The sequence below is a fragment of the Cervus elaphus genome, chromosome 19, assembly GCF_910594005.1.
Source record: "Cervus elaphus chromosome 19, mCerEla1.1, whole genome shotgun sequence".
Lineage (NCBI taxonomy): Eukaryota > Metazoa > Chordata > Mammalia > Artiodactyla > Cervidae > Cervus > Cervus elaphus.
Window position 1 is genome coordinate 40708322 of NC_057833.1, and position 8892 is coordinate 40717213.

An 8892-nucleotide genomic window follows, 5' to 3' on the forward strand; every position below is an offset into this window, starting at 1 on the left:
ATCTATTCTTTTATGCTTTGTGCTTTTTGTGTTTTTTTTTTCCTCTAACTTTATTTGTGAGAATTGACTATACTGATTTATTCAACAATAGTTGATTTTTACTGTTATAGATTTTTCTGTTGTAGAAATATATTACTTTTACTTAACAATTCTCCTTGGATGGATATTTGTTATCTTCAGCTTTCTGTCATTACGAACAGTACTGTTCTATATGTCTTTGTACATATCTTTGGGTTAGATGGGCAAGAGCAGGATTGTCAGTCATGGGATTTCCACATTTTCATCTTTATTAGATAATGCTAAATTATTTTCCAAAGTGATTTTAGAAATTTATACTTCCAAAACACTGTAAATAAGTATCCATTTCGCCATGTCCTCTCTTATACTTGACATCAAGAGCCTTTGAGATTTTTACTGATCTAATTGGTATAAAATAATAATTAACATTGTGTCAGGGGAGTGTGTAATTTCCTTGGTTCTGTCTCCTCACAACAAAAATTTGAAGCGACAGACCAGTGTTACTGCCCTCGGACAGACCAGTGTCACAGCTGTGTTACAGCTCAGTTTTATTTAGAAAATAAAGGAAATTATGTGTGTGAGGTGTGAGGGCATGGTGACCCAAAAGACGCGAAGAGAGGAGAGAGAGAGAGAGTCACTGGCCCTTTGGCTCCTCTTTTCATATTTTTTTTTCCTCCTCCTCCTGGGCCTGCCCTATGTAAACTGGGCTAGCCAGGAGTGCTGTTTGTTCTACCCGAGGTCCTCATTCTGGTCCTCAGATCTTCCTTTATTCTATTTTCACGGGCTTTTCCCTTCCTTATCTTTTAGCCACCCCCATTCTGGACTCATTTTTCCTATTCTAACTACCTAACAATACAAAATTTTAAAACAAGAAAAACATTATGCTGTGGAGTTAGAATAAAAGAGGGAAATGTGACTGGTAAAAAACATAGCATAGGGGATCTTCAGGGCTACTATTATAGTATTAGTTTTCTTTAGTTGGATTGAAGTCACAGGGATTCATTTTATCATTATACATTATACTATGTGTTACATATCTATCATATGTTTCATGGTATAATAGTTTTCTTTTTTTAGTTTTTTTTGCTTTTTTTTTTTTTACCATGCTGCACAGCTTATGGGATCTTATTTCCCTGACCAGGGATCGAATCCAGGCACTCAACCATGAAAGCCCAGAGTCCTAACCACTGGATCTCCAGGGAATTCTAGAAGAAATGCTTTCTGATAACTCTTCCCACTCTGGTTCAGAGTCAAGTGCTCAGTATACCCTTAATGACCTTAAGGCTGCTTTAGAAGAGGGCAAAGCATGTTTCAGCACTTCTTACATAAAATACTAGAAGTAACTTTAGAAAATGTGGATGTCAATGAATGGAAAATGGAGAGCAAAGCTCACAGTGTGGGCCACGCAATTACAGGACACTTCCCTTCTCTTCTCACACTTCTCTACCCCTGGCATCTTCCATAAAGACTTTTCTTCCGTGAAGCCTTTACTGCTTTCTCTATTGAAAGTGACTAAGTCCTTCTTCTAAATTCCCATTCCAGTGCAAATTAGCATACCACCATTCTTCAGTTATGTAAATGCCTCCAAATCCAAACAGTTTTCATAATTTTTTTCTAGGAAGGAAATGATCTTGTTAATTTAGTTGCCACTAAAGTATCTTTTGGGGTTTCCTGGTGGCTCAGCAGTAAAGAATCTGTCTGCAATGCAGGAGATATAGGAAACACAGATTCAGTCCCTGGGTTGGGAAGACCCCCTGGAGAAGGAAACGGAAATTCACTCCAGTATTCTTGCCTAGGAAATCCTATGGGCAGAGGAGCCTGGGGGGCTAGAGTCCATGGGTTCTAGGGAAGAGTCAGACATTACTGAACAGCTCAACAATAGCAACAATAAAGTAGCAGAGGCTGGCACATTATAGAACCTAAATAAATTATTATCCAATGGAATTAAGTTGATCCTCTTTCAATTTCACCCCAGATTCATGCTCAAAGCAGAGCATTTTACTTTTTTCTGCCTTGTCTATTATAGTCAGGAAGTAAATAAAATACTCATTACTTCCCTATGATGTTGTAAAACTAACAATGTAGAGACTTCTGCATAAAGTATCACAGACGAGATTCCTAAATTCAAGTCAGAGAGCTTCCTCCCTCCTAACTCTTTTATGAAGGAAATAGGCCAGGTAAACAGGAAAAAGGAAGACGCAAACACAGGATGGCCATGTCACCAAAATCTGCCATGTCCTTAGGGTCACTCAGGGTTCAGCCCTCAATTTTGTCCCAAATTCCTCCATCTTATTTCCTCATCCTGTGGCTTTCCTATGCTGGGCCTTCCCTCTTAACAATTGGATCTCCTTTACTTTGTCTTCCCTGCTTTCATTCCAGGCTTGTATTCCATTGGGAAATCACCAGTCAACACTTCCCTCCCTGTCTCAGTCTTTGTTAACCCCTCACCACCACCTCTAAACCATCCTCCACTGGGACCAGCCTATTTCCAAAGCACAAAAGGACCACCCTGCTCCTCTGATCCCAGTCTTTACTGTCCTTCCATTGCCCTCAGGATTCAATCCAAATTCCTTGGCATGACCCCGAAGATCCTAGGTTATCTGTTTGTTCATTTGTTTGTTTGTTTATTGAGGGTCTAAATTTTATTAAGACCATTAGTTGACAATTTTTCTGGGTTATCTTTCCATAGTCATCTACTCCTAGCTTCGCCCAACATACCAACCGGTAAACTGCACCATTCCCAACAAAACATGCCTTCTCCCTTCTCCATGCCTTTCTGTTCACTTCTTGTGTTTAGGCTGCCCCTTCCCCTCCTGCCAGTGGCACCCAATGAGAACTACAAAACAACTTTGGCACAGAACCCCATACAAATCCCCACACTAAGAGACTTGATCAACTCTAGCATGAATGCTGGGAGCCTGAGGGCACATTCCTGGGACAACCCAGCTCCCTTTTGAGATTCTGTCTGCAAAAGCTCAAGGCTGTGAGAAGAATTTACTATTTGTTCTGGCCAACACCTGACAATAGGCCTCTAAACTCTTTCTTAGAGAATTTACTTTAAAAAGCTGACAACTGTAAATTCTTCCTCTGTCCTTTTGAGATTTGTGTGTGTGTGTGTGTGTGTGTGTGTGTGTGTATGCACGCTCGCACGCATGTGCATATGTGCTCAGTTGCTCAGTCATGTTAGACTCTGCAACCCTGTGGACTGTAGCCTGCCATGCTCCTCTGTCTATGGTATTTTCCAGGCAAAAATACTGGAGTGGTTGCCATTTCCTCCTCCACAGGATCTTCCTGACCTAGGAATCAAACCCATATCTCTCATGTCTCCTCCTTGGCAGGTGGATTTTTCACCACTAGTACCACCTGGGAAGCCATATATATCCTACAATCTGAAAGTCTTTCTTCAGGACGTGAAAGCCATTCCTTTGAAATGTAATTGTCAGGAAGTAAAGGATCTGTGTCTCTCAGTCTCTGTAGGAGGATAGACTCCTAACTCTAATGGTTGCCTGGCAGCAGACATAGCTGACCTGATCACATTTTACTGACCAAACCTCTTACTTGCTTTTTGTAATTTTCCATGTCCCCAGGGCTAGTCGAGCCCCTGTCCACTCCCCTCCCTATTACCTCATCCTCCCTATAAAATGCCAGTCAACACTGCAGACAGGAAGCTCTTTGCCCTCCTATCACTAGTGACAGAATAAAATCCATTTCCTCCACTTAAACTAATGTCTGACTTTATTTACCTCTGACATGACTCACACTCCAAGACCCAGGCCCCATGTTACCTCCTCTGAGAATTTTCCTTTCCTTGACCTCCACTGTGATATTTTACTTTTTCATACATAAGCCCACACAACTTCAAACAGACATACAGCAAGATAATTATTGTACTAAAGCAAAATTTTCTTTCTTGTCTTCTAGTTAGATTTTCATCTGAACTAAAACCCTGAAAATTGAAGATTGTGTTTTACTCATCCTTGCATGCCTTGAGCCATGTATCTAACAGGCCTGGAATACAGATGTATGAGGAAGAGGTTGGATGAATGAATGAAAGAGTGTTTCTTTACACGGTGGTGAGGGTTAAGATATGCCCTATTTCTAGAGTCGTCCCTAAAGGAAATGGAGCCTGAGGTATGGCTGTAGAGCAGGAGGAGAGTAATTACACTTCTCTAGGAGCAGAGGAAGATGAACAGGTACAGACTTGCCCTTTCTTGCCGCTGAGAATTTCCACTCCATTGTTTTTTTTTCCTTCCCAAGTCTTTCTGAGCTTGTATGCAAACCTTTTCTTGAAGGAGCTGTTAAGAACCATTTTGTACACTTTACCATAATCCAGGGGCAGAGAGGAATCCCTTCAAACACGGAACAAAATCTGCCCACTGAAAGGGCTTCATCTTGGCTGTAACCAGGCACAAATGTGTGATGTGAAGCCAACCTAAATGATTCCATTGTTTTCAAGTGTGACTAAGTACTGACTAAAATTACTTCCTCTGGCAATTTTTTTTTTTTTTTTGACTCAGTAGAATGGAAGTATTCCAGGCTGTTGTTCTGTGTTGCTGTCTGGACAGAATGATTGCCTGCTCATCATAACCAACTGAGAAAGGGGGGAAAAGTGGAAGAGGGGGAAAATGTTTTTTTAAACTCCCAGGGATTCCCTTAAGTTTAGCAATGGCATTTTGTTCTCAGATTTCATTGTTTTTGTTGTCCTGTATTATTCACAGAAACAATAAAGAACACATGTGTGCAAAGTCCCTTCAGTCTTGTCTGACTCTTTGTGACCCCCTGGACTGTAGCCCACATGTTCCTCTGTCCATGGGATTCTCCAGGCAAGAATACTGGAGTGGGTTGCCATGCTCTCCTCCAGGGGATCTTCCAGACCCAGGGATCGAACTGTGACTCCTGCATTGCAAGCAGATTCTTTACCGCTGAGCCACCAGGGAAGCCCACAACAAAGAATATCAAAATCCTAATTGGAAAGGACCTTTCCCAGGTCATCTAGTGAGGAGTCAACAGTTTTCTTGCCCATGTGAGATTTGAGGTTCCCTGGGACACCAAGACATTCCCCACCCCCATCAGGTGCAATGTAAACACTCTTTTCCTTTGTTCCAGAGTTCTGTTTTTTCCAAAACAAATCCTCACACCTTTGGGCTGCCAGCAGTTCCTTCCATCTCCCTGTAGACTATTTCCTTTAGTTCTGCCTTCTGTCACGTTTTCTTTGTGCAGAGCGGTGTTTGCAGAGAGTGAAAAAATTCTAAGCCTATTCCACGTGGGCTAGATGACTAGACAGGTAGGTAATGACTTCTGTCAGAGGGAAAATGGAGACGTGAGTGGAACCACAGCTCTGGAAATGTCTTCAAAGAGTGGAAACAGAGAAGAAGGACATCCATCAAGTGTGCTTTTGGAAGATCAAAAGGGTCCCTCCTCCCTCATCATAGCAGATTACGGAGAGCTGAAATCATCTCACCCAAGCTTTTCAGTTCCAGTATTTCCTCCACTGATTCTCACCTTCCAAAACATCCGAAGCCTCACCCATCTTCCCCAGGTTGCTAACCTTACTAGTCTCCACTCAGCTTCTCCTCTCTCCTAACCAGTCTGGTGGCAGAGGGGATTGACTGTCCATGCTATATATCCAGAGAAAGCCTCTGATCCTTGGGCAAGGAGGAAAATCTCCCCTCTGAGATTTTGCTCCTTTCTTTGCAAGATGCTGGATGCATTCACAGGGAGGCCAGCACCCCTCCAAAACTTACCTCCTAGCTGCTGGATTCACTTTTATCAGGGTGTGAGTCATTTCTTCAACCTCTGAGCTTCTACCAGGTTTAGGGTCAAAGGAAAAGCCAATCCCCACAGGGCCTTTCAGCTCCCTGGGAATTCAGATGAAGGATTCATTACAAGGCACAGATGACTGCTGTTTTCTTTTCAACTGTGATTGGTGACCCAGAAACCACAGCCATCATATAGAGAGGCTCTGCTAAATCATCACTACTTCAGCTACTAATTAGGACTAATGTTCACAGCAGAGGAGTCTGTGGGGGCAATAAACCACTTCTTCAAGTGATTAAACTGCAAAGAAAACACACTTTGATTACCACAAGAACCATTCCCTGGCAAAGCTTCTCCCAGGTAACAGCAACCTCAAGACGTGGCCTCATGAATGGAGAGTGGGTAGCCAGGAACTCTGGATGTTCAAGGTACCCTGTCTCCTCTGTCAGAGCCCTGCCTCACCTCTAGTTCTGTTGAGATGCCTTTGAGGACCACTTGTTATACACTTGTGAATACCAAGTTCACTGGGTTGGCTGTGCTATGACACTGCCCAACGACTCGGGCCATGGATGGAGAATGACTAGAAGCACATCTGGGGAAAGTCATCTTCTTCTTCTGGGTGCCCTGCCCCTTGGCCCCAATTTAAAGAAATGATTTTAGAGGATGGCACCATGGTGGTGAGGAAACCTGAGGAACAGTGCCAAGTACTTACACTTGAATTATCTTATAGCAAAAACATAGATGTTTGCTCCAGATCTTCTTCAGAAGCATTCTCTCGATGCATTTTAAAAAATCAAAAACTACACATGAGCTGCAGGCTTATTGTAGAAAATAAAAACAAGCAAGCAAGAAAGTTGTAGATTCTGCAAGCCCATCATGTAGAGGAGAGTTTCTTAGCCTCAGCACTGACGTAAAAGAGCTGCGTAATCCTCTGCTGTGAGGGCTGCCTACACGTGATAGGATGTTTAGCAACATCCTGTTATCTCCTACCCATTAGATGACAGTAGCACACTCTCCTCCACCTTAAACTGGAACAACAAACAGGTCACAAGACATTGTCATATGCCCCCTAGCAACAAAATCATTCCCAGTAAAATCCAAAACTCTGGAGATAATAATATAATTTTCCAGTCTTTTTTCTTGTATACAATCAAGTGATCTATATTTTTACACAGAGTTGTAATTCATATGTTATTTTTATTTTATTTGATTTGCTTAACTGGAGATCCTGAACATTTCCCTATGTTGATGTCTATTTTACAATATTATCTTAACTTTTCCATTCTGCTCCATTGCACAGTTATAACACTACTGATTTCATCCTTGATCTGGGGACATGGAGATTCTTTTCCAAGGTGGTAAGACTTTGAAAACAAAAGCCATTTCTTGTGCCTCTTTTGCTTTCTAATATGGGAAGAGGTTGGAATAATGCATATGAATGAGGAAATAAATCTTTCTACTATGTCTTTTCATTCATAGACACCATTGGGGAGAATACTTTAAGACTCCTTTGCACTGTTAATGGATAAGATACTTGGTATAGTCCAGAGTCTCTGCTTAGTATAGGCTGGTAAGGGTTGAGGAGAAGAGAGTCAGATGAATTTGAGAAGTTTAACAGAAGGGAGATAGCCTAGGGGTGGGTATCTGAAGAAGAGTCCAAGAATGCTGGATCCTGAAAAACAAAGAGGACAGTAGGTGGACAAAGCTTAGAATGGGGGGAGGTGGTGCTGAGGAAGGTGGTTGTCTGCTGAACATCAAACCATTCACTGTCCCAACCCTTAGTAAAGCTGAATCACACTCCTTGTAGTGTATTCCTCGCCAAAGTGCATGGGGGAATGAAAGGTATTTGGGGTGAATTGCATTACACAGAAGGGTACTTTGCAGAAGAAGGACAGTTGGGGCAAGTGTAAAATACACAGTGGGGATGGAGAGTTAAGCAGATTTTGGAGGTAGAGTCAACTCAGAGAAAGAGAGCCAGATCAGGGTCACAAGGTTTTCCATGCATATGACATGAGTCCCTGAGCCAATTTTGCTTAAATATTAATGGCCAAAATGACTTCAGCAGGATAAAGGACTTAAGGAATATCCAGTCAGCAGACACTTACATTACACTCTTTTTCTTTTTTTTTTGTAATTCTTACCAACTCTACCTAGAATACCATTATTGTTAAATATTTGCAAACAATACTTAACTTTTTCTTTAGGCTAAATATTAGAGGTGGAATTATTAGATCAAAGAGGATGCATATTTTTTTCTTTTGTCTTTTAAAAAGGCTTTATTTTTGAGTTCAAACAAATTCACTAGATTGTTTTTACATTTTTAAATTGGAGAATAATTGCTTTATAATGCTGAGTTAGTTTCTTCTGTACAACAATTTGAATTAGCCATAAGTACATAAGCATATATATAAGTATTTAAGTATATATATATGTATACCCCCTCTCTCCTGAGCCTCCTCCTCCCTCCCTCCTCATCCCACCCCTCTAGGTCATCAAAGGGCACAGGACTGAGCTCCTTGAGCTATGCACCAGCCTCCCACGTGCCATCTATTCTACACATAGTAGTGTGTATATGTCAATGCTACTCTCTCAATGTGTCCCACCCTCTCCTTCCCCCCCTGTGTCCACAAGCCCATTCTCTATGTCTGCATCTCTATTTCTATCCTGCAAATAGGTTCATCAGTACCATTTTTCTAGAGAGAAGGTGTATTCTTAATTCTTCTCATACATGCTGTCAAACAGTCCTGACAAGATTTTGACAATAATTTATGATTTTACCATACCACACACAGAGTGCAATAGTTCCCTGCTCTGTTATTTCAACAGCAATGGTATATGTTCTTCCCATTTTACAGAAGAGATATGTGAGGCTGTCCATGTTTACAGAGTGATGGAATTAGACCCATAACCCAGAGCTTTCTGACTCCAAGTTCTGAGCTCTTCTCTATCTACTGTGCTACCCCTTTTTAACCAGAACTGGGGGTATTTTGCCCTTAGAAGACTCAGCCAGCATCAACTCTGATCCTGATACTCTTCTGCTTAACCTCATTGCTCTCAGGTTAAAGCCTAAACTCTTTCAGGGGCTGGAAATCTCTGCACAATCTAGTCCCCAGTTAC